The 26,970-nt window shown below is 43.4% G+C and overlaps 1 protein-coding gene across 6 annotated transcripts in view; it reads left to right on the top strand.

Moving 5' to 3' along the window:
- The window catches only part of PALD1 (phosphatase domain containing paladin 1), a 193,058-nt gene that overhangs the window by 116,940 nt on the left and 49,148 nt on the right, over positions 1-26,970 (top strand). The window lies entirely within an intron of this gene.

Below are 26,970 nucleotides of genomic sequence, written 5' to 3'. Positions count from 1 at the left end.
TTTTCATTTTTCTTCAGTGGCCAAAGCGGTGTCGTAAAAGCTGCTACGATAGTACTATCACTTTTCGGCCCAGACTCCGAGATGGTGCTGTAACTCTGACCAGTGTCTGTTTATTGTCTTATGGGTGAATATTTGAAAAAGAAAATCTGCTTTCAAAACACAATGCTTATGCAGATGGTTTAAACCTTATTCCCTGTGCTAGTTTGTTATTCATTGCAGTAATCTCTAAAAGTATGTCTCTTAAGCACTTGCTAAGGATGGTATTCCTGCACTGTTCCCAAGTATCACAACCTCTAGCAGAGCATTTCATTTTTACAATGTGTATTGTATGTTTCAGTGGTAGCATGGGTTTGATCATGGAGGGAGATGGTGGGCAAAGGAAGTTTGAACCAAACCCTAATGAAAAGCAAAAGGATGGCTTCCAGAGATATTTGGTAAATGAGAAGGACTGATAGGTGTACATATCACTCCAGGCATAATGGGACAGGTTGGCTTTTGATCACAAGTTCATTGATTTTTTGGGGGGCAGATTAAATCAGTTGTTGCATGGTACTGATTGCGTTCAAGACAAAAAGGGCACTTCCTGCTTTCACCCAGCAGGTGGCAAAGGTGCTCTTTACTGTCTCTATTCTGGTAATAGAGTTATGGTCACTTATTCATTTTATTCTTGAAGTGGAATAACTTGTCTTTTAATGTGGGGTGGTCTGGGTGGGGAGAAAGGGGGACTGTGTGAGGGGGGAGGGTACCCAGGAGTTTCCCAATACCTGTAGGAGACCTCTGATTTCCTTCTGTCTCTGCTTTTACATCTCCCTCTCTGAAGAACCTGTATGGCAGGCTCCTGTCAAAGCCAAGTAGTGCTCTGGACTCCCATCAGAGCCCATTCACACCACTCCCCTGCCAGTTTCAGTTTCCCATAGTGTCATCTAGCTTCTGCCAATGAATTTACATGAATAGTTCTGAATATTAACAAGCTATTTCTTGCCATGAGCAATAGAGCATGTGCACGTGGGATTGCTGGCATGGAAATCTTAAGGCTGCTTAAGGAACATGCTCACAGAATACTGTATACTGTGTATTTTCATCTTCTCTGGAACTAGCATAGAAATGAGAGAAACTAGCACAGAAAATGGTCACAAAGCTAACCTTAGCAACAAATCCTGCAACTTCCATTTTCTCGTATGCAACTCCAAAGTGTATACAGCTGGGAAGGCCAGTCTATAAAGGAGACATTATCTGTTCTGACAGGCCCAAATATAAACAACTTTAAAAATATTTATTTTATTTTATTTTATTTTTTTAATATAACCCTGTCTGGGAAAATCTGACTCCCTCTCCTGCAACCCCTTAGCAAAAACCAAAGCCTGTGAGATGGATGAAATTCAAACTTCATTGCTAGTTGGTGGCTGAGCCACAAAACCCAAGAGGGCTGTGGCTCTCCTCAGTTCCTTTGCACACTATACTGGCCCCTACTTGTGTGGTCTATCCTGAGATGTATCTTCTGCCCAGTGTATAGCTGGTATCCTTTTGCAGCTGCTCTGTAATTCAGCGTCAGAACTGGAATGTCATTGAGGTTCTGCCCTCTTTCCTTGATAGAACAGTGCATTTCATGCTGGATGAGCATTCCCCTTACCCGGCTGGTTGAGTTGTACTCACTGGGCAGAAGATGCCAGCATCTGGCCAATTTCTGGGTCGAGGCTTTAAATGTAAGCTTTTGTGGGGTAATGATGATGGATGGTAGAACAGTAAAATAAGAACCTTTTCAGTTGATACTTTTATAAGCTGTGGGATTGTTTTTTGTAATTCTCCTGGAACACAGAAGCCAAAATGTGAAAGGAGTTTTGCCAAGTTGGTTAGGCCCAAAATTCGACTTGCCTTAAAATGTTCTGACTTCTAAATATAACTTGAAAAAGTGAATCGTTGACTTTGCAGCTGAGAACTATTTTAATGCACTATGTGGGACCAAAGCAAGAACCACAAGTTTAGCTCCTTCCACAGTTGACTCTACAGCAGCAATTAGCTAATAAATTCCAAGAAGCATGCTGATATAATCCAGGATGCTAGTGCATAAATAAGAAAGTAAACATAAAAGGCATGTGAGGTTTAAGTTTCTTTAGAAACATGTGTGGGTGGTGTGGGAGAGTAGACGAAGTAGGAGGGTCACGTTTTGACATATAGAAAAAGAGCAGAACTGACAGTGGAAGAAATTTGAACAACTTTTAAAAGGGTTTTGCAGCTCAAGTTGAAATATATTTTGAAAAGTATTTGCTGGTAGTGCTGTTTTTGCTTAGTATGCACAGGTTTAAAGTTTCTTTCCTTACTTCAGTGCTGGTGCTCTGAGCGTTAGCTTTTAGTCTTGCAGCTTTTCCATATTAGCATGAAATGTAAATACAGGAAAGGGGACATAAGCCCTGTGTTCTTGCAGGTAGTCTTGTCCCATATCTAGTGAAAGAGTCCTCTTTCCAGTGACCTCAGATCAACCCTGTTCCACGTGGTGTTTTTGAAAATGGAAAGCAGAAACCTTCCAAAATAATAAGTGTGCCTCATGGGCATTAAAGTGAAACGGTCAGATAGGTAAGGCCCCAAGTAGAGGTTGAGTATATTACATATTTCTTTAATTATCATTTAATATTGATGGAAATAGTCTCATGATTTAAAAAACAAAAATCAAATAAAGGTTGTTCAGAATGTGTTGATTGAAACATTCCCCTGCAGTATTTACAACTTAAGCTTTGCAGGAGAAATGGAAAGCGAAACTTATTGGAAACAAAATCAGTTTGACTAGCTTCTAAGTTAGGTTAAATCAGAAAAATAAACAAATAGCAAAGTGGTGAAAAGTGAATTTTCATGATTATTTCCCCCTCTATTTATAATTATCCATGGTACTCTTAGGATATGTCTCTGTGGTGTAGTGGTAAAAAAAGAAGTGGGTAAACTAACCTAAACTAAACTCTGTATTCCCCAAATGAGAAGCTACACTACTGATATGTCTACCCTCTGAGCTGGTAGCATGATTCCCAGCTTGGGGAGACATGCTCATGCTAGCTGTCATCAAACTACTATGTTGTAAAAACAGAGTGTAGCTGTGGCAGAGCAAGCAGCAGGAGGGGCTCGCAGCCCTGAGTACAGGCCCATCAGAGAGGCTAGGTGTGCATTTGGGTCAGTTAGCCCCTCCTGCTGCTTGTGCTATCGCAGCTACATTCAATTTTTAATGCATTAACTTGATGAGAGCTAGTGCAGGTGTGTCTCCCGGAGCTGGGAATCAGATCTTCAGCTCAAAGTGTAGACATGCTAAAAAAGAAAACACTGGTAAAGGTGTTTAAACACCCCCCCCCCCAAAAAAAAAAAAAAGAGACAGTGTCCTCTACCTCATGCAAAAGATCATGCTAGTGAGGATCTCTCTTAAACCTCGTTTGAAGTAGCCATCCTCCTGTTCCAAACTGGAGATGTACTGCAATCAGTGCATTTTCACTTTCTTGGCACTTTGAATGGCAGTTGTTTTACGCAAGGATCAGGAAAGGCTGAGACTGAGGCAGGAATGAAGTTTTCAGCCCTGCAATATGTTCTATTCACTGGAGTAAATGGGTTCCAAGCTGCAGAGGAAAAGCCCTGCCCTAGCCCAGTATAAAAATGCCATAGATATTTTGGTTTTGTCTTTTACGTGAGGTAAATTACCTACTAAAAGCCAAACTGCAGTCTCTGAGCCTTCCCACAACATTGGCACAAAGCTCCCCTTCTCAGTTCTGCAGGTCAGTGGAAGGCTAAGGGGAAATACAAGTCCATGCTTCAAACCCTCAACCATTATTTGCTTAAAAAAATATCCCAAAAGGGACAAGTTGGTGCTATAGTTATCTCCACCCTTCTCTTGCTAAATCTGCTCTTACCAAAACCCTCAATCACAGGGATGTCAGGTCCCTTCCCTCTCCTTCCTCTCCCCCCGCCCCCTTCTTTCTAACTGGTATCAGAGATCTGATTGTAGCCAGATGTGGCCCCTTTGACCCTGCTAAAGTGCCTGCCACAGTCTCTGGATACAAAACAATGAGGCTTTATCCCTCCTCTTTCTCCTGGTCTCATGCACACAGCTCTCTCTCTCTGCAGCTGTCAGACTGATAGGTTTATTTAACTGGGGCTCATGTTCTTACAACTGTGGAGTCGCCTTCCATGCACAAGTCTCCTCTCCACCCAATATCAACCTTACATCTTCAGAGGGGAAGAGAGAGTTACAAGAACCGATGGAAACCCGTTCTCTGATAAGAATGTGTGAAGCACTGAGTGCAGATGTCGGAAAGGAAATGGGAGAAGAGGGGGAATATGTAAATTAAAAAGGACATTGTTTAGGTTACATATTTTAAACTATTCTAAAGGGCCCATATAAAACTGAGTGCTTTCCCAGGAATTAAAATCCCCAGTGATTAAACCAGAATTGATGGCAATAATAATAGTAGCAGAAGCAGTAAAGTGCCCATATGTCTGTAACCTACCAAGCAGCAATAACTCAAAGACTCAGTTACTTCAGATTGTTGGTTCTGAAGCATTAGATGCTACTTTCTCCCTGATATCCCCATGTTAAGTGTAGGTAATGTGGCATTACTGGGTGGAGGGCTTGCATATAAAAAATCCTCTATATTTTTACAGAGTTGCCAGGGATAGGAGAATGCACATGGTGAGTATCTGCCCAACCATCCATTCCAGATCTCATGGAGTTGGATGGCCCATTTGAGGAGCTGGATTTTCAACACAATTTCAGCTTTCATTTCAAGGCTCTGGAAGAGTTTTCTCTGTGTACATTTTTAATAAATCAGTACCAGGAGTTCAGGAGTTGTAATCAACCCTACAATAACTAACTAAGCACCCGTGCACTATGGAAAGCAAACAGATTTCAGTTGTAAGCATACAGGGGATTTTTATAAACAGTAAGTACTAAAATATTTTAAAGTTCTGAAATTTATTCCAGTGACACGCTACACAATGTCTTTTTTGTCATGAACATCTTTCCACTAAAATACAAAACATGTTTTGCTGCTTATTTAAGGAGTACCAAAATTTAATCACCACACCCAAAAATCTCTCACTGTCCCCTGCTATTTATCCAGTTGTGCCCTTGGATACATGCACTCAACTCTCATTGAATCGATGGCAGTTGTATTTATGTATTTGACTCTCATGATATAGCGCACACATTCACAATAGATGAGATTCTTGTTCAATGAATGGATATAATAAGAATGAAAAAATTACAGTGACATTGAAGTCTTCGGTCAAATGCAAGATTACATTACAAGATTACATACTTAATCCTGCCTTGAGTGCAGGGGACTGGACTAGAAGACCTCTCGAGGTCCCTTCCAGTCCTACACTTCTATGATTCCATGATTCCAAAGCTAGGGAAAAGTCCCTTTCCAATGACATGGTCTGACCCTCTGCTCCTGAGAGGCTGAGGCCTTCACCACTGACTGTACCTTCCAGATCATGTGTTTATTTTTAAAGGTCTCCCTGGTACAGAAAAGTCTCCAAACTCCTTGAAGTGAGAATCGAGCCATTGTTTAAAATCCTGGTCCCCTGCTGGACTGCGCGCCACCACCACCACCAGATTGAGAGTGCTTGGTTTGTTTGGTGTGCAGACATTCCTTGGGTGCCATCTGTTCTGTAGGGCAACTCTGTCCTCCTGACAGTGCTCTGGGAAGACATGAGCTCAAAGGAAGAGCTGAGGTCAGTTATTTTACACAAACTACTCTCAGCAGAAAGGGATTTAGTCTTGTTTCTCCTTTGCACTCAGAACACAAGGCTGCTTTTCCCTAATTCTGTCTCAGATTTTTCATAAATCTAGTGGAAAAAGAAAGATTGTTTATTCCTCCTTGGTGCGCAACATGCCACATAGATCCACTCACCATGTGACTATGGCATTTATAAAACAGTTGACTGAGGCCACCAGACGTTCTGCCTTGTATGTAGAAGGGCCAGGAAGGATTTTAGGGATTTTAATTGTATCCATTGGAACAATTATACATGTGTTCTTCTTACTGCTTACCCGAACTACTGACAGGACACCCTTGTAGGAGGACTCTCCTGAAAAGTGTCCAGTAAGGAGATCTTAGAGTAAATGCATGTATGATAGAAAAAATATATTTTTCTTCCCTCCCCCCGTTTTGTTTATAATTTTTTAATTCCTTCCATTGCATGAAATGATGCCAAGATCAATATTTACAGCTCTGAGCCTCTGAGAAGAGTTATTAATGGGTTTATTTGGCTGGGACACAACTTGCTGTTGAATAAGCCCCATAGCAGGTGAATGAAATTCCCAGGTGGCACGTGACTGAATATTAGCTTACTTCACTTCACCCTATTTTTATAACTGCAAGGGTGGAATTACTATTACTATTTGCATAGAAGCTTCACTCAGGTTTCAAAACACTACATACAAGCAGGCATTAAAACAAGCAGGGCCTGTAGTACCTGCTGGGTTTTAATTAAAACCACCCTCAAATAGAAAGTTTATTTAGAAAATACCCACAGCTTTTTGAGTGCCAAGCTCTTCTTGAATTCTGTTGGGATTATCATTGTGTATTGGATGGTTCAAAACCACCAGCCTTGTATTTTTGAAGTTCTCACAAACCAAGAAAATATTTTCCAATCAAGCTGGCCTAGGTTGGAGCTACTTGTCCTAACCCTATTGGAATTCTACTCAAGAATCCTGTTCTGCATTTTTACCAAAGCTGTGGACCCTTAAATTCAAGCCCTGGGATTTATCTAAATCTCCCCTTGCTCCTATTCTTTACATCTAGGGTTCATCGTTATCAGTGGAGTCTGTTTAAATGTTGGTGCCATGCAAAGACACAATGCAGGCATAATTTAATGGGATGGAATGGGACAGTATTTACGTAAAGAAAAGGTCTCAACCAAGAGCTCATTTTGTTTCTTGCTTTTCTAAAAGGATATGGTGGATGGGAAATCTTCTGCCTGAAAAGGAAACACCACAGTTTGAATATGTTTCTAAAGATTAATACGTTTCAGTAATTAAACACAAAAGTTTAAACAGGTAAATTCCCCTCCTACTCTTCCTCCTTCTGTATCTAAAGCAGAGCTGGGTATGAGCTGCAAAGTTTTGTTCAGTGTAAAGACTCCTCTGGTTTACAGTGGTGACCAGCCCAGGACTGGGAAGACTATAAAGGTGGCATAAAGCATGTTCCTCCTCCCCCCGACAGTTGCACTAAGAGCTTCTGGGCCTTATCCATGCAAGGAAAGTTCCTGCACAGGATTAGACAACATGGTTCAAAAAGTATCTATGCCCTGCGTACACGACAGCTCCCCCAAGTTTGCACCAATGGAGCAGCACTGGTGTAATAAAATGGTTCACATTTTCCTAGTGTACACAGTGCTTCAGTGTGACATTTTTCTTCTCTGGTGCTCCACTATCCATCCAATTGCTTTTTTGATTCCCTAAGCTGTTCCCTATCACAGTGACACAAAACAGGGCAAAATCTATGAGAGGTGCTTGTGGGCCGTGCCCTTTCGAGCAAATCCTTCCAATAGAAAGACCGACACCTCAGCAGGGCAATGCTGGGGCTGGAAAACCTCTTGTCTGTCTGTGATCAGATGTTTTGAATGTTCTCACACTGATTCCAAACAACAAATTCAAAATGCCATAAAGAGCAGCAACAGTAATTAAATTATCCATATTACTGTGGCTAGGCTTGCACACAGCTTTCGTAAGAGAGACCTGGAGTTTCGCCCAACATGGTGTCCAAATTTTACAGTTACTAATCAGGATTGTGGCATTGCTGTGCATTCCTTTATTCCTTCTGCCCACTAAGAGCCCATAATCCTCTTCTACTGTGCAGACTGAAAGTACAGCATTCTGCATCTGTGTACGTTTCTGCTCTTGGTATGTGGAAAAAAAGGTTGCAGGTTGGAGCCCTGAGTTCACTGTGAGACTGCTCTCCCTTGGCATTACCCCTGTTTTCCTTTTCTTGATTTGTTTGTTTAAGATTTATTTGGTTGCTTTGTTCCATTGTCTGTTGGTTGGTTGGAGGTTAGATAGTGGGAACAGTTAGTGCTTATATTAGAGCGATTGATTCTCTATAAATACTTGAGTACTATTTTTCAGTGCCCAGATGTGTGCTAAGCCTTTTACAGGACAACTAGAATGACAGAGCTTACAAATGAATTATAAGACGTGACAGTATGAAACAGATTTATTTTTTTAACTAATTCATTTTCTGGAAGAAAGGCTTTACATTCATGGACATTTGTAAGGATACTTCGGGGTAGAGGGGCATGAGGTGTTTTCAGAGAAAATATTATTTTCCATGATAATTCACTGATATGTAACGAATATGGCACTACCAAATTTATTGTCCATTTTGGTCAATTTACTGGCCAAAGGGTTTTAAAAGTAGTCAGTTTCACAATTTCAGATGTTTACCTCAGATATTTTGTGGTGTTGTAATCGTGGGGGTCCTGACCCAAAAGAGGATTGTGGGGGTTTGCAAAGCTGTTGTAGGGAGGTCATGGGATTGCCACCCTCACTTCTGTGCTGCCTTCAGAACTGGGCTCTGAAAGCAACTTCCCTGGAGCTTCCTGGAGCTGGAGGAGGTTCCCAGAGGTGGAGGTGGATCCGATCTTCCCCGTGCTGCTGGGAGTGCCACAGCCAGGGACTGCTAGTCCCAGCCAATGGGGGATTAAAGCATGGGCCTACAGGGCCTGTGACCAGGGGCCCTGGCCAATTTGGGGGCCCCCTGTACCACCGTCACTTCTGCACTGCCTCTGGAGATGGGTCTGATTTCCCCACCAAGAGTGGCTGTGCAGGGGAAGGACAAGTCCTGTCCCTCCCCAGCCCGGCCCAGACTAGCAGCTACGAGCCCCCGGCTGGGGCGCTTCTTGCAGAATGGGAGATTGGTTTATTTCACGGACTGTGACATGTTTTTCACGGCTGTGAAATTGGTAGGGCCCTAGTTATGAACAGTAAAACCAGCCAGATCTGTGACAATGGTTTACAGTCCAATCCTGATCCTGTAGAACTTGATGGCAAATCTCCAGTTGACTCCGTTAACTTGCTAGGTTAATACTGCTGGTAAGAGCTGATGTGACTGATTGCCGTTGAGGATGCAAGGTCACAGCTGAATCTCTGCTGAATCACACTTGTTTGCCAGTGGCTGTTTCTGTTGGGGTGCTGTGGTTGTGGGTTGGGTTTTATTTCTTCCACAGTACAGCTGCGATCAAATTATCATTTTCAATTAACAATCAAGAACAAGTGACTGGAAGAATAAAATATAATCACCCAATAATGTTCTCAGCTTCCTGTCAATTTGACGCTTGATTTATGTAACCCTCTGAGCTCTCAATCAAAAGCAAGCAGTGCATGAGTTTGACTTGGATTGTTCAGTCCCACATGGACCTTATATATGTAGCTTTTTAAAATCACGTTTGTAAAACTGGAACTGACATCAATGAAAGAGAGAGATTGAAGGATCCACATGGGACTTCTGTTTAGTTCTACTGCACTGTACCTTTTATAGATACTTAAGAGTAAAAAATGGACTGCTCACTACTAAGTTATTTTATATTCTAGAGTTTTTCTTACGGCAACTCTATCTGGCTACAGTGCAACCATAATTTAGACTGGAGTGAATCATTAAAATGAGTGGGGTATTATTTCTCTCTTGTACAACAAGTTCCTTGTGTTCCCTTATTGTGTCTGAACTTTAGTGAGTTGTAATTTCTTACTGTACTGTACTAATCTTTATTGGATTAAGTTCGTTGCCAACCTATGACGAACCCCATGTGAAATGGGTGAGAGACCAAGGCAGTTTGATTTCTCATAAATGCATGTGGATAGGGTGAACACTGAGCAGTGACTTTGGGATAAAATAATCTGAAACTTACAAAAGTGCTATAAATGTTTTGTTGTCTTTAGTGAGGTGAATATTTGTGTGATGTCCTCCCGTGTTCAGTTTTTGCCATCCATTTCCAGGCAGCAGTGAGCACAGATGGAAAAGGCATATACATCCCTTCTGTATTTTATCTAATAGGAATACTGTACTCTGTGTTGGCCTCAGGCTAACAAGTGAGGCCAACAAGTTTGATTTGTAGCCAAAAGTTTCCAGAGTGGCAGGTTGATTTGAAGCCCATCTGTAACTGAAATGAATTTTATGGCTGCTGTATTGTTTTCCAGGATGAATGTTTGCAGAATTCTGCAATATTAGCTTTTTTAAAAAGTACAGTGCCAACACTGTAAAACATACAGATTCCAGAAGATGCTGCTGAACACAAACCAACCCACCAATATTGCTAAACACCAAGAACTTCCCTAGTGACTGACCTGTGTGTTGTGAGAAAGATGATACTCAATTGCAAGAGCACACGGAAGCATGGAATCTTATCTCCAAACTTGCTTCACTTGTGATCTCTCAGGTTCACAGCAGAGACTTGCCAAATTAAAAAAATAAAATAAAATTCACACAGCCAGATTGTTCCCTGTGGAACCATGCACAGTGGGATCCTTTTACATGCAGCTCTTCCTGCTTCTATGTGAACAGGGGGCTCAGCTGCCTCCAGTCAGGATCAGGGCCCCACTGTGCTGAGTGCTATATGAACACACAAAGACATGGCTCCTCTGCTGAGTTGCTTACATCCTCTGTTACCCCATCGAATTGGTACCTGTCTGTCATAGGGATGTATCATTGAGAACTGGCCTGGTGAGGATTGAAGTCATCACACTGGCCACTGCTGGCTGTCCCTTTTTGGTTGTGCTGCCCACCTCAGAGACAAAGTCCCTGCACATCGAACTGTGAAGATTGGACTTGAGGTCAAAAGCAGTCACAGCCCTGCCACAGACTGGCGGCAGTCACGCACGGTTGCCCATGATTAACTTGGCTACACCAGATCAGTAAAAACCCTGTGGCGCTCTTCACTGCCTGGAATAAAGCCATACAGTGTGGTCATGGACATTCAGTGCTATGGACCTCCACTGTCCAAGTGTATTGTTAGTGTTTCTTGAGAGGGATTGGCTTATAGCCTGTCTCTGTCCTGGACCCTGACTGATAATTGCACACAGCAGGAGCACACGTTCATGCCCTTTGTATTAAGATAAGTCGTATGTTGAAAGTAGCTTTTAAAGTATGCCGACTGGGTCTGCGCAGGGCATTTAGAGCACAGCACATTTGAGCATTTTACAAACCACTCCCCTCTAATGTGCTTTTCCTGAGCCCGGAGCGTGATCCGTGTCATGCAGACAAACCCTGAGCATGAGCAGGACATGTGCACACTGTGCTGCTCTCACCAGGCCCCGCCATTTCTTTCATGGCCTTCTGTGCGGGCAGTGGTCTCCTGGCTGTGGCCCTTCTTACTTGAATGTCTCCATTAATTAACTACTGAAATCTTTTAAATGGAATAACCAAGACAAGGAAATTCGTGCACCTTCCCCAGCTGTAAATGTTTAATCTTCTTTCAAAAAATGTTAGACCTTTCTCACTGGAATGCCTTATAAATGTTAGTCCCAATATAAATGCCACACTTGGCTTGTTACCAGATCAGCTAAACCTCCGGCACAGGCACCACAAACCTTCCTATAGCACATATTAGCAGCCACTTCTCTCTTGCTTTGTTCCTCTGTCTTGTGGAAGAAGAAGAATCACAGAAAATACTGAGGTATCACTTTCATGCCAGATTATTTTTGGTAATGTGAATGCTGTTAAATCTCTATTTTCTTTTCCTTTCTTTCCAAATTTTTAGATGAATTTTATTGCTTATTCAGCAGAGCGTAGCATGGACTAAAGTCAGACATAGTGCAAGCTTCTCTGCACAGCTCTGCCAGCGTACCTGTCCACACCCGTAATATCCCATGCTGGAGAAGTCTTGCTAGTCATTCTGAATCAGGTGTTAGTTTTGTGGTCCAGCTAAGCAATATAGTAGGTGAAGTCCAGATTCTTTTCATTTATGATACTGGGCAAATTCAAACCAAGGATCTTCAAATATATAAGCCCTGGACATTTATTTACCCACTTAAGCTTCAGTCTTGCATTTGGATTCACATGGATGTATCCCCCTGTACTTGTGTGGTGTGCCATTGCCTTTCCTGGGACTCCATGCCACCACAAGGGTCTGTGCACGTGTATCTGATTGCAGGATTGGAGCCTAAATCTTTGTAATGAGAGAGTTCGCTTTCCTTTCCTCAGAACTCTTCAGATAATGCAGAACCCTAAAGTGAATCTTTCTCCTGTAGGCACACTAACCTGTGAAATGAATATCAATAATCCTGTCTTTAAAATCAGGTTTTCAGAGGAAATGGATCTATAGAGATAACCCACTTTTGTGAAATTCTACTTGGAAACTGTAGGTACTAAATGTGAGATGAAAGATTGGAAGCTGATCCATTTTGTAGCTGTACACTTTTGGAATCCATCTACAGGTCCATTAGAACATTTCAAACGTCTGGATGAAGCTGCCACGTTTTGAAAAGGTGGTTAAGATGACTGTAAATAAGGTGCATGGGCTTAATTACGTGATTTCACCTGCACTGCTGGATAGACTGCAAAAATTTTCCATTGGGGAGCATTACTTGAGAGCCAAAGTTATGTATTCAGGATAGCCCTATTTTCTCTCCTCTTTTGCCGTAGGCAGTGTTTCCTATACATGTCTCCCCTCTCTGTCTCCTTTATTGATTGCAAATGTTGATGATAATCAGCCCACCATCAGTGAGAATTAGATTTCTGGAATCTGCAGAACAGCTACAGTACAATGGAATAATTGAAGAAAGCAGAAATTCACAGGGGAACTGAAATGTTGTTGTACTGTTTTTCTAACTCACTGCCTGGTGTCCTTTGTTCAGACTGAGTATTTTTGGTGGGAAGCAGAACATGCCAAACTACACCGAAAATATATTGGTTAAAGTTCTGCACTGCATCTCACAGGGGACACAGCCCAGGAACAAGGGAGGCAAAGCCCCTTCTGTGCCTTTGGCATTGGAGGTTGCTCCACAGTGTAAATTAGAGCAGCAACCAGGGGTAAGCTAGAGCAGCAACTAGAATAAACGGCACCCCCGAGGGCCCTAAGTTACACCAACATCAGTGCCAGTGTGACAGCGCTTTGGTGGCGGGAGAACTTCTGCTGCGCGTGGAGATGGTTTTCTATGTTGACGGAAGAACTCTCTCCCGCTGTCATACAGCGTCTTCGCTAGATGCCTGCTGCAGTGCTGACCGTGTAGACATATCCTTAGTTAATCAGGTTTTACTTCCATGGGATCTGTGACATCCACCAGCTTGTTCTCCAGTTGTTCATAGTGTCTTCCAAGAAAATAAGCATAGACCAGCCCTGTATTGCTAATGTAGAGAAGCAAGGAAGTTGTTTGCCAGAGTGCCAAAGAATCAGAGGGTGTCAGAGCTGGTTCCCTACGGATACTGCTGAGGGAAGAGCTTCCAGCACCAGTGAATGTGGTGAACACACACACCTAATATGGAATGGACATGAGCAACACATCTCAAAGAACATTAGTTACGGAAAAGGTAACTGTCTTTTTGAATCCCCTATGAACACTCCTTCCCACCAAGAGTGGGAAGTGGAGATCATTCTCTCTGATCTCAGGATCATCATCTCCTCTCCTTTAAACTCCCTCTCCCACACTTCTGCTCCTTATTACTCTTGAAGGGTCTCATCATCATCCATCTGATTGAGGAGGATAGGAGGGGCCTCTCTGAACAGTGAGATAAGGCAGCAGTTCTCAGCCAGGGGTCTGGGGCTCCCTAGGGGGCCGTGAGGAGGTTTCATTGTGTCTGCCAAGCAGGGTCAGCATTACACTTGCTGAAGCCCAGGGCAGAAAGTACAAGCCCTGCTGTGTGGGGCAGAAGCCCCGGGGCTCTGAGCCCCACCACCTGGGGCTGGGGCTGAAGCCAAAGCCGGCACACACACTGTCTTGGCTTTGAATGTGCAATTTTAGTGTCTCTCCTTTCCTCCCTTTTTTAATAATTCTTTGGAAAAAGCTTTTGAGAGACCAGTTTAAGTATTAAATAAAGTCTAACTCATGTCAAGGTTTTCAGCAATATCAGGTGTGAAGTTTACATAGAAGATCTATTGTTCCCAGGAGAGGCTGGCATCAACATTTTATCTTGATAGCTGGTAACAAACTTGGGCTATACTTCATCTTAAGTACTTTAGCATGACAGATTATGGGGGCCCAGAGGCTGAGGGAGAGTGGGGAAGGATCTTATAGATTCTGGTTCAGTAGTGACTTCTCGCTATTTGTATTGGCGAGAAGTGTAACCCTAGTGTTTCAGAAAGGGGCAGGGTGACAGGTCGTCTTCTAGCAAACCTAAAATGGTTTTAACAGGCTGAAAGAATGGTTAGACATGAGGACATAAAATGCATGCCCTGAATTTTTTGCAGCTGGCTGGGAGGCTCTGTATTTTCCTCCTTCTTATTAATTTTTAATAGTAGGAGTTTTTCCCCGTGGGATGTGCAGCTCTCTTCTCTTTGTTCTTGAAAGTTCATCTATTGTATTACTGAGCACTGCAGACCTCTGAGCCAAATTCTGCTCTCGCTTACACTGGTGGAAATCTGGAGTAACTCAGTTGATTTTAGAAGAGACTTTCTGGTTTTGCACCAGTGTAACCAAGAACAGAATTTGGTCCTCAGAATTGTTAACAATCCATAACCTGCCTTAAAAAACCTACAGCAGAATAATGTAGCTTTGTTTAAAAACATGAATTAAACTGTTTGATCCCAATTTATTTATTTTTGATTTATTCTAAACTAGAGGGGAAAAAACAGTGTCCATCCCAGGCTATAGGTGTCCTTGACAATCTCTTTGAAATACCCAATCTATGCTTAAATAAACAGATTCCCTATTCATAGAATATTTGTTTAGATATAATTACAAATATATAAAGTTAAAACAAAATCGTAGCTAATCAGTTCCCTGCTTACCTTCCATAGTTACTACAACACATTTCCCCTACCCCAGTTGATGACATCACTGACATCCTGTTCTCAGATCTGTTTTTGGTGTTAGAGATATAAATGAGGGGTGGGGAGTGGAAACAACAAAGGATCCTGTGCTTAGGTCTTGGCTAATTAAAATCTTCGTCTTTAATGGGATATTTCAGACTTCTCTGGGCCTTTGGAACCAGACTCTCTATTGTTGAGAATAATTTTCTTCCTCTCAAATGGGTAATGTAAACGATTTTTAACTTTTGAGAACTGTATGCTAAAACAAGGATTATATTACAGGCGTTAGGCTAAGAACACTTAAATTTACTTGCATAAAAGAAGAAGAAATAGAACAAGAATAGTAACAAACAATACAGCTCCAGTAAAGAGAAAAGTTTGAAAGAGGAGATGGCGTCCTAATCTAGGATGGGATTTTCAAAGGAGTTGGAGAGAGAGGCACCCTAATCCCATTGAATTTCAATCCGATTTGGATGCTTGACGCCTTTAATTCCTTTGAAAATCCCATCCCCCTTTTCCATTTTCATTATAAATGATGAAGGGCAGTCAAGTGACCAATCACTTGTCATATGTATTCATTTTTAGACTAGTCATTTTTCCAGTGGCTTCCTAAATGATGTTCATGCTGCTGTCCATTGGGAACGTTCTGATTAGCTGATTTCGCCCAGGTATCATAGGTAAAAATCACCCATTGCTATTCTGAAATTACCACTGCTCATTCAGAGCACAGGCACACAACAAGGGAAGATGGAGACAAGGTGAAAACTTTTCCTTGCCTTGGTTAATTTTGGTCTGTCTTTTAGTTTTTTCTTCCCTCTCTGTCCTCCTCTTTCCCTCCTTTCATATATGTTACGCTGTATATACTTTATATTTTGTGTGTGTATGTTGATCTCTAATATAGATATGAAATGCTATTGTCTCAGCCTTTTGGAGAACAGACCTAGTGTACAGTTGCTTATTCATAACTGTATATCTTTTTCTTCTGTAATTCTCTTCCCCCTGGCTGAAGGGTGTGGGGAATTGTCTGATTTGCCTAATGCCTGTAAGGTTATTTTTCAGTCACTGGAACCAGTTTTTGTTGGAGGACCATTAGACAGCACCTTGAGTGACTTCTTTGCACTTCTTGCTGAAGCGTGGCGATAATTGCCAACACATGGGTGTTCCTGTGTCTATCCTGTTTCCTACCCAGCTACACCCAATTCATTCTAACACCCTGATAGAAAAACAAGATAGGTACAAATAGTGCATTGAGTTCTGTGCCTATCACCCCCTAGAGATTCTCCTACTTTTATTAGTGTCCAAGTTTTTTCCATGGCACTTCTATATTTCCAAATGCTCTTGTCACAATTGTTCTTGCTACCCCAGATCTCTAATCTGGGATATTTCCATATATTTTTGCACAGCCAGGGCTGAGGCACTAGGAGAAGAATACAGGGTTGGCAGAAAGTGTGGGGGCTGCTTTGCATTGGCTGAGAGGACTAAGTAGTGGGGCTTGAGGGGTGTCTCTGTCTGTCTCTTTTTTTGAAGCACACACAAAATGTAGCACACACAAAAAGTGCCAGATTGACAGCCCTGCAGACTCAAGTCCTCGGTATAAATATAAAATGAAAAAAGACTGTATGTGAAATGGTGGTAGCAGTGAAATCAATAGCAAACTGGCATTGAATTCCACAGGGCCAGTATTTTACACTGTATTTCCAGAGAATGACTGCATGCACACCCCAAGTAGTGTCCCTATGGATGCTCCTCATCAAGATATACATGTGCCTGTGCACTATTGATTGGAGATTTTTGTCAGCAGTGACTGCAGGTCCACATCTGTGCCCCACACACCTTTGTGCCCCCAATATTAGGGTATATAGAGAGGGGCAGACCTGCTGCCATTCTAGTTCCTTCTCAACCACCTGTGACTTGGGATGGAGCATTGTGGTATCCTTCAATTGAGTCGTGAAGCTTGCTACACCTCGCTTTCTCGACCTTTTCCTTTAAGATTTTTCCTTAGTTATTTCTTTGTTTTCTGTTACTAGCACAAGTTTGTGCTTCGAAGGGTTCCACCCACTTTTTCCTTCTTTGCTCATTTTGGGCCCTTGCAGATTTTTTTCCCCTCCAGGCCTTATCCACGCCTCGAGTATGAGTTATTCCCAAGGTCTCTAGGCTTCAAACCTTGCCAGACCTGCCACATGTCCTTTCCCTGCAGCGACAGAGATTCAAGCTACCCCCGCTGCTTGGGAGAAACCCACGTTCCCTCTAAATGTAACATCTGTTTAGGATTTAAAAGCAAATCTAGAAAAGAGGGAGGACAGACCAACTCCTACTTACGGAGCGTTCTCTGAAACCCGCAGGGTCTGAGTCAACCTCCTGTATGTCAGTTCCACTGATCACCTCTGCTTCAGCAGTAAGCAAAGACCCCAGGCTTTGGGGTAGTTCCCAGACTTTCAAGAAGAAGAAAAGACTCCATTCTCCAGAACAAGAAAATAAAAGGGGAAAGTCACCTCCTTAGTCTGGGTCTCAGGAGGCCTCATGTCTCGATGCAGGTACCAATGAAGCTCCCATTCTCTCTGGCACTGCAACCAGGTTACCGACCTAAGGAGACCATGTCATGTACTGAGAGGCAATCTAGAGCAGCCACAATGTCAGCACCTGACTCGCCTCTGAAAGCCTGTATCAAGGTGAAGTCATCCTCTGTACCATCTTCCCTAACAAGAAGAGAAAAACCTACTGTACCTATTTTGGTGCAGTCTTTTGTATCAGCCAATATTCTTATTCCTGAGGAACAACAGCCAGGGTCACCGGTACTGCCACTGGAACTATAACACAAATACCTTTGAATCCTCAAAGAACCCAAATCGCTGTTATTGGCAAGTCACCAAAGAAATGGACAAAGGGTACGAAGTCTCTGAAGTTCATTGGTACCATAGGGTAGTGAGTCTCAGCATCTGTTAATAACTGCAGTCTTCCAGCCGTCCCTAGGAGGTACAAAACACTGTACAGGACCTTCCTTTTAAAGGCCCCAAGTTGTTTAAGGACACCATGGATGAGTCCCTCCATTCTCTCCAGGTCTTGTGGGTGACACTACAAGCTCTGGGCATCTATACAACTGAGATTAAAAGAAAATTCAGAAGGTTGCAGAGAACTCAACAATCTTGCCCAGCCCACTACCAGCCCAAGAGTCTGGCTGAACCCCCCTAAAAAGTCCAGATTCCCTAAGGAAGGGTCCTCCCCCTCTTCAACATCCTCCCAGCCACCAACATCTTCAAAATATCTGGTCTGACCCATTGTTCAAGGGTCATGAACTGTCTCCTGCTCCAAGTCCTACTTTACACTTATTCCCTTCGCACCCTTATTGTCTCTCCCATTTCCTGCCTTCAAGGGACCTCATCATCTTGGACAGATGGATCCTATAAGTAATTTCCACAGGCTGTTCCATCCAGTTCTACTTCTTACTACCCCACACTCTCCTCTCCATCCCTCTTCAAGGGCCCCTCTCATGAAAACCTCTAAATGCAAGAGGTACAGTCCATCCTAGCTCTGGGGGAAATCAAACCTCCCCCACCAGCTTCATTGGGAAAGGTTTCTGTTCTCAGTACTTCCTTGTTCTGAAGAAAAACAAGGTGGAGACTGATTCTGAACCTCAGGACTTTAAACACACTTGTCCATTCCCAATGGTTCAGAATGGTGACCCTAGGAATAATAATTCCCTCTCTGGATTCTGGAGATTGGTTTGTTTCCTTAACCTTCAGGATGCTTATTTTTATGTTGCCATTCATCTCTTCCTACGTTTTGTGGTAGGCAAGCACCACTACCTGTATTGAGAGGCTGAAGGGCAGGATCCTACGGCCCCAAGGAAGTCTGTCTTTGCCAGATAGGCATAATCACCTTTCCCTATCTGGACAACTGGCTCCAGAAATGCCACTCACTCTCAAAGTGCAGCCAGCAAGGCCCTGTCTCTGTTTCACTCTCTGGCCTCAACGTGGAGATGTCTACCCTAACACCCACACAGTGTATAGACTTCGTCAGAGCCATTCTGGAGTCCTCTTCTGCCAGAATGTACTTATGTGGTGATAGATCCACCACAATGTCCAACCTTGTTTCAACAAACCAACAGAGTCGATAAACCACTGCAAGAACTTCTGGGCCATAAGGCATCCTGTATATTTGACTCCCCTAGCAAGATTTCACTCCATGTCTTCGAGCATGGTTGAAAACTTTCTACACCCCCAACAGACACAGTCTATCCAAATAACTTCCATATCTTGGAAGATCCTTGATTCTCTGTACTGGTGGAAGGACCCATAAAAGGTAGGGGTGTGTATGTGTCTGTGTGTGTTTGTACAACCTCCTCCCACAAGGATTATCACCAGATGCCTCCCTCATACGATGGGGTACACACTTCCAGAACCTCACAGCTCAGGGCAAATGGACCAATCCGAAGGCAATCCAACATATTGGAGCTCAGAGCAGTCCATTGCCCTTCGCAACACTTCCTACCACACATCAAGGACCATCCAATCAGAATAATGGTGGACAACAGAGCAGCAGTGTATTACATCAATCGGCACGGAGAAGCAAGATCCCAGTCCTTAATGTGCCGAACCCATAACTATGGAACCGATACATATCACACTGCATACAGATCTCAGCAGTGTATCTACTGAGACTATAGGGGACAATGGTGGATTCCTACAGATGACCTTTCAGTGTTGACTATGAGTAGGAATTGAACAACACAGTGTTCCAAGAGATATATCTTATCGGGGGCCCATCCTCTGGTAGATCACTTAGCAACTCCATGCAATGTGATGCACAGATGATTCTGCTCAAGCAGAAGGCATGGCAGTAACTCAACGGGAGATGCGTTAGGCATTACGTGGCCTCAGGCCCTGCTATATGCTTATCCCTCAATGCCTCCACTGCATAAGCTCCTAAATAAACTCAGACAAGAAATTAGTAGCCATCCAAACAGCACAGTCATGGCCAAGACAGGTGGTTCCTGGAGCTGATTCACATGTCCCTGAAGCCTCCTTTCCACCTTCCTCTGACCCCAACACTCCTCACCCTGGTATTGGGACTGGTCACCTACTCCAATCTCGTGACACTTCACCTCAAAGTATGGCTAATCGATGGCTTTCTGGTATAGAACAAATCTGTTCTCCAGAAGTTCAAAGAGTGCTACTCAACAGCAGAAAGGCCACAGCTAAAAAACCAAACAAACTCCCAACACTTACCAGCAGAAGTGGAATGCTTCCAGGCTTGGTGCAACTGTCAGGCTATACATCCTCTCGAGTCCTGTTTTGGTTCACATCCTCTATTACTTGCTGAATTTAAAGACCACAGGCTCATCATTGAGCTCCATCAAAGTTCATCTAGCTGACATCACAGCTTTTCATCTGCCCATGGAAGGGATCTCAGTCTTCACTCACCCCACTATTGCAAAGATTATCAAAGGCCTATTCAAACTCTTCCCTCCTATCAAGGAACCAACTTTGCCATGGGAACTCACCTTAGTTCTCAATGCTCTGAGGAAACCCCCATTCGAACCTACGGGGAGTTGTTCCCTACATCATTGTCCCTTAAGACCTCATTCCTCAAAGCTGTTACTTTGGCCAGGAGGGTAGGGGAGCTCGGAGCCTTGATGGCAGACACACCGTACACTGTGTTCTACTGAGATAAGGTGACTGCATCCTCGCTCTCTTCCGAATCCCATGTCAATCAGGAAATTCACCTACCCCAGTATTTTACCCCAAGCCTCACTCTTCTAGAGAAGAAGTGAGCTTCCATATACTGGATGTTAAAAGAGGTCTTGCCTTTTACCTCAACAGGCCTAGGCGCTTTCGAGTTTCCCCTGGACACTTCATTTCTATTGCAGAATGAATGAAGGGACATCCAATCTCCACCAAAGACTGTCCAAACAGGTTGCCGGTCCTGTCATGCTATGAAGCTCAAGAGTTTATCTCCCTCCCAGAGGTATTGCTCATTCCACCAGAGCTCGGGCTACAGAGGTAGACTTTCTCAAAAATGTACCCATTTCAGACATCTGCAGGGCAGCCACCTGATCTTTGTCACACACATTTTTACCCACATTATGTTCTTGTGACCACTTCCAGGACTGACATGGCCTTTGCTGATGTTGTCCCTATGGTCTGTACTGAATCTACTTCCTTGGCACCCTTCTCTGTGATGGAGGTACTGCTTGGGAATCTCCTGACGTGGTGCACCCCTAGGGATGCTATTCGAAGGAGGAGAGTTTAATTATCTTGTACAGTAACATGAGTTCTTCAAGATATGTCCCTATGGGTGTGCCACGAATTGCCCTCCTTTGCCACTGCCTTGGAGTCTTTCTTGAGACTTCTGTGGCTGAGAAGAAACTGGAGAGGCGGCACATCCGCCTTTCCCTGAATACCCTCATATTGGGGCACAAAGATGAGTGGGGTGCAGGCGTGGACCTGCAGACACTGCTGACAAAAGTCTGATCAAGAGCACACGGGCATGCACGTATCCTGACCTAAAGCACCTAGAGGCGACACATCTTGAAGAACTCAAGTTATTGTGCAAAGTAAGTAACCTCTCCTCTCCTTCTTCAAGCCTGACCCAGAAGGGCCATCTCTCAGAATGAAAGTGTGGTTCAGTCTCCAGGACCCTTAAATCCTTGGCTTGTCTGTAGAGACTGCTAACAAAGTTGTCCGTTATAGCAATGTTTGTGATGTGTGTGTTCACTGTGTACTTTACTGTGTTGCCAAACACTCCACATAGGCCTTTGGACTGCCATCAGAAGTTAGTGACACTTCATTTCTATCATCCTGGATTTGCACTGTCAACCTAGGAAATAAAGGTTGTTATATCTCATTAAAATCCTATGAGCCACCCGGTCCCTTCAGCAGTGCTTGCTGAAACAGGCCTCTTTTTACATCACAGTAACTTGGCAGGTAAAACACAGTAAGGCAGACAAGGAGAAGGAAGTTGGAGAAAAATCATCTATTCACCTTTAAAATGATTTTAAGTTTCCTCTTTGTTTTCTGCAGTGTTGTTGTAGCTGTGTTGGTCCCAGGATATTAGAGAGACAAGGTGGCTGAGATAGTATTTTTTATTGGACCAACTTCTATTGGTGAACAAGACAAGCTTTCAAGCTTCAAAGCTTAACTCTCTCACCAACAGAAGTTGGTCCAATAAAAGATATTCCCTCATCCACCATGTCTCTTTGTTTTCTGATTATTTCAATTTGAGGAACAGCCTAAACCTAATGCAAGGGAAGAGCCTGACATCTGTAGAATAGACTCTCCTTCAGCAAACAAGCACAGGCCTTGAATGAGTGAGAGGGGGGACCAAGAGGGGGGACCAAGAGGAATTGAAAGAGCTCCCTACATCAGCATCTTTTAGCAAATTTCTCCTGCAGCCAGTTCCCAGACCACAGCAACCACTACCCTTTGAGCTGCCTTCCCTTTATCCTCTCTGCTCCTGAGCCAGAGACACAACTTTGGGCAGCTTGTTATGTTTCCCTTCTAGTGCTCCATAAGTAAATGGGCTCCATGAATTTACACTTTGGACTATGGCTATAGTGAAGGATGAGAGCAGACTGGCTTTTTATCTATGGAGGGCATCAGTCTCAAGCTAAGATATCATTTTACATTCATGTGTCTAAACTTCTCTCCCTGGGGAGGAACAGGGTTTTCAGTAAAGTGAGACACAACCAAAATGCCTCAGACCTCACATGTTACATCCAGCTTTAGCGCTGATCATCTAATCAGTGCCCCTCTAGTTGTTTTTCAACACAAATTAATTTCCCCAACTCTGAACAAGTTAAAGGTGCACACTTACCTACACATTAATTATCACTCATCATACGCCACACAGTTCTAGGCAGATAGTCCATATACCACTGTGCATCTCTATAGCTTTGTATGTAGGACCTCCCGTAAGGATGATATTTGATTATTTGTTTTTAATTACTCAGATCTGGAGGACCTACCTATGTATTGTTTCTTGACTTTAGCAAAGCTTTTGACACTGTCTCCCACAGTATTCTTGTCAGCAAGGTAAAGAAGTATGGGCTGGATGAATGCACTATAAGGTGGGTAGAAAGTTGGCTAGATTGTTGGGCTCAACGGGTAGTGATCAATGGCTCCATGTCTAGTTGGCAGCCGGTGTCAAGTGGAGTGCCCCAGGGGTCGGTCCTGGGGCCAGTTTTGTTCAATATCTTCATAAATGATCTGGAGGATGGTGTGGATTGCACTCTCAGCAAATTTGCGGATGATACTAAACTGGGAGGAGTGGTAGATATACTGGAGGGCAGGGATAGGATACAGAGGGACCTAGGCAAATTGGAGGATTGGGCCAAAAGAAATCTGATGAGGTTCAATAAGGATAAGTGCAGGGTCCTGCACTTAGGACGGAAGAACCCAATGCACAGCTACAGACTAGGGACCGAATGGCTAGGCAGCAGTTCTGCAGAAAAGGACCTAGGGGTGACAGTGGACGAGAAGCTGGATATGAGTCAGCAGTGTGCCCTTGTTGCCAAGAAGGCCAATGGCATTTTGGGATGTATAAGTAGGGGCATAGCGAGCAGATCGAGGGACGTGATTGTCCCCCTCTATTCGACATTGGTGAGGCCTCATCTGGAGTACTGTGTCCAGTTTTGGGCCCCACGCTACAAGAAGGATGTGGATAGATTGGAGAGAGTCCAGCAAAGGGCAACAAAAATGATTAGGGGTCTGGAACACATGACTTATGAGGAGAGGCTGAGGGAACTGGGATTGTTTAGCCTGCAGAAGAGAAGAATGAGGGGGGATTTGATAGCTGCTTTCAACTACCTGAGAGGTGGTTCCAGAGAGGATGGTTCTAGACTATTCTCAGTGGTAGAAGAGGACAGGACAAGGAGTAATGATTTCAAATTGCAGTGGGGGAAGTTTAGGTTGGATATTAGGAAAAACTTTTTCACTCAGAGGGTGGTGAAACACTGGAATGCGTTACCTAGGGAGGTGGTAGAATCTCCTTCCTTAGAAGTTTTTAAGGTCAGGCTTGACAAAGCCCTGGCTGGGATGATTTAATTGGGGATTGGTCCTGCTTTGAGCAGGGGGTTGGACTAGATGACCTCCTGAGGTCCCTTCCAACCCTGATATTCTATGATTCTATGACCTGAGTTCAAAGCGAAACATCTGGATAAAACGGGGGTCGGAGGGGAGAAGGGTTTTGTCCACAGAATATTCACCACAGAGGATGACTCGATAGTGTTCCTTTAAGTGACTAAGTAACAGCTGGATTAATAGGAACTCTCAGGTGTTCCCTTGTGTAGGTCACTGCACTGGTGCTGGTGCTTGGGCATCCTGCAGTGGCATTAGGTGTCATTGGGCCTCCCATGCTGGAAGGAGTCCATTCAAAGGTGAACCTAAGAGTGTTAATAACAATATGGTCAGAGTTCTGAAAGTTCTTGAGTTCAGCTCAAGATCCAGGTGTCACCTACAACCATAGGAGGTATCTAAGAATTCTACTTTTTCATTGTCTTTACTTCCTAACCTCTGGAGGTTGTTCATAGCTAATACCTATCTCAAATTTTGTACTTTTTCACCTGAAAATTTAAAAGCACTTTCTAAGCGTTCACTAATTATTCCCATATCACTATTTATTTAATGCCATATTGTTGCTCTCATTTTAGAGGTAGAAAGAGGTCACTTACTTGCCCGGGGTCATTCAGTGACATAAGTCAATGTTAGAACTGCAATTAGAATTCAGGAGTCCTGACTGCCTACTGCCGTAACTACCAGGCAAGAATGGGTCCTTTGTTAGCAATGCCATTTAATGGTTATAAGGAAATGTGGCATCCAGACTAGGTCTTGCTACAGTACTTGGCAGTGGGAACTAATTTTCAAAGGTTTTTTTACACAAATGTAAATATTTTGTTTTAATATGTAAAGATACTTGAAATTATAAATCTACCTTGCTTATTTATGGGACGCTTATGGGGTGCACTCACCATTAGAGCACCCCCCTTGCATTAGGGTTTGATGTTGCAGGTATCTTCAGTTCCAGTACCTCTTCTAGGCCATCTGCCTCTGTCTTGGTCTTCCATAGCCCAGCCCTCTGGCCAAGTCACATTAAAGTTCAAACTCTTTCTGGGGTAACAAAAGGTCCAACTATAAGTCCCAAAACAAATACCCACACTAATAATTCTTGTGCCTCCTCAGTCTCTACTGCATTGTTCTGCTTCATCTCTTCTCCTGCCCATACAGAACTTCTCCTGTCGTCTTCTCAACAGGTTTCCTCCACTGTCCCCTCCCTTTGGGGGCTCTGATGGCTTTCCTTAAGGTTCTGTGTGCTCCTTGCAGGCATTGTCTTAGGGCTCCTCCACAGGAGCCTTCCTGTTTGCTATGGGTCTCTTCAATTCCTTGTTCCCATTCTGAAACACCAGCCCCAGGTCTGCCTCCCTGGCCTCTTGTTTCAGAGACACAGAGCAGGACATAGTTCTATTCTGTTGGCTCAGCTCTCCTTTACAGCCAGCCCCAAACTGCTGGGCCTCCCCTCTTCTGAGTTCTTGATTTTGTGTATGTCCTCCTCCTTCATTTCCTCCTACAGCTGGGTCAGTCACTATAATTGTCTCCCTCGCAGATTGAGGTACGGTCACTAGTTATCCTTGATGTTGCTAGTTCAGGGGCAAGCCTGATCTCGGCTTGTCTTAAAGGGCCTGCCAGGCCATTACCGACACCAGTCACAGTTTTCTCTATTGTAGATGCCACATAAACTCTGCTCATAGAATCATAGGACTGGAAGGGACCTCAAGAGGTATTCTAGTCCAGTGCCCTGCACTCAAGGCAGGACTAAGTATTACCTCCATGCCTGACAGATGTTTGTCTAACCTGCTCTTAAAAATTTCCAATGCTAGAGGTTCCACAAACTCCCTAGGCAATTTATTCCAGTGCTTAACCACCCTGACAGGAAGTTTTTCCTAATGTCCAACCTAAACTGCCCTTTTTGCAATTTAAGTCCATTGCTTTTTGTCCTATCCTCAGAGGTTAAGAGAACAATTTTTCTCCCTTCTCCTTGTAACAACCTTTTATATACTTGAAAACTGTTATCATGTCCCCTCTCAGTCTTCTCTTTTCCAGACTAAACAAACCCAATTTTGTCAATCTTTCCTCATAGGTCATGTTTTCTAGACCTTTAATCATTTTGGTTGCTATTCTCTGGACTTTTTCCAATTTGTCCACATCTTTCCTGAAATGTGGTCCCCACAACTGGACACTAATACTCCAATTGAAGCCTAATCAGCATGGAGTAGAGCAGAAGAATTATTTCTTGTGTCTTGCATACAACACTCCTGCTAATATGTCCTGCTTCACTGATTTAGTATTGTAAACAGTTTATTTTCAAATGCTTTTCAGTCCACTTCTAAGCTGCATTGGTAGAGTGAGGCTGTGTTGGCAAGGTGATGGCAGCTAACTTTTTGCTCTTATTAAATCAGATTCTGCCACAACTTCGAAAGGATCAGAGCCATGTGGATTGTGGAGCTGGCTAAGTCATGCAGTTGTCACTGCAAAGGCTTTTCTGCTAGATATGTCAGGGCTGAAACAGATCTCGGCAGTCATGCCTATTTCTCATGGTGACCAAGGCAAACAACAGATTGTTAATCTTGATCCTTCTCTCCTGCCACTCGTTTTGGTACCACATCTGCAGGCAGTAAATTTTCAGAAAGTAAAGTTTTCCTCATCCAAGTGTCCCCAGGAGGCATCCAGTGTCCTTTGATGGGTTACCCGGGAGTTTCCAAGATGCATTTCAAGTTCTGTTGGCGCTTGTTCACTTGCAAACAAGTTTTTGTGCTTTTGGCATTTTCTGTGATTGTGGATGATGATGTCATTCTGTAAAGACATATATTTATTCTGTACCCAGGATAGGAAAAGACAGACAAAGAGATTTCTGGACACCCAGATGGTGCACTCATAGTTGATAGCCTTTAATTTAGGTTAGATTGGAGGCCCCAACTGGTTCCCATTGCTGTCCCAGGTGATACGAGCATATGGTGGTGTAAGTGTGGGTACCCATCTAGTGCAG

Source organism: Lepidochelys kempii, chromosome 7, assembly GCF_965140285.1.
Source record: "Lepidochelys kempii isolate rLepKem1 chromosome 7, rLepKem1.hap1, whole genome shotgun sequence".
Lineage (NCBI taxonomy): Eukaryota > Metazoa > Chordata > Testudines > Cheloniidae > Lepidochelys > Lepidochelys kempii.
The sequence above is the reverse complement of the archived record's forward strand: the minus strand, read 5'-3'. Positions and strand labels throughout refer to the sequence as shown.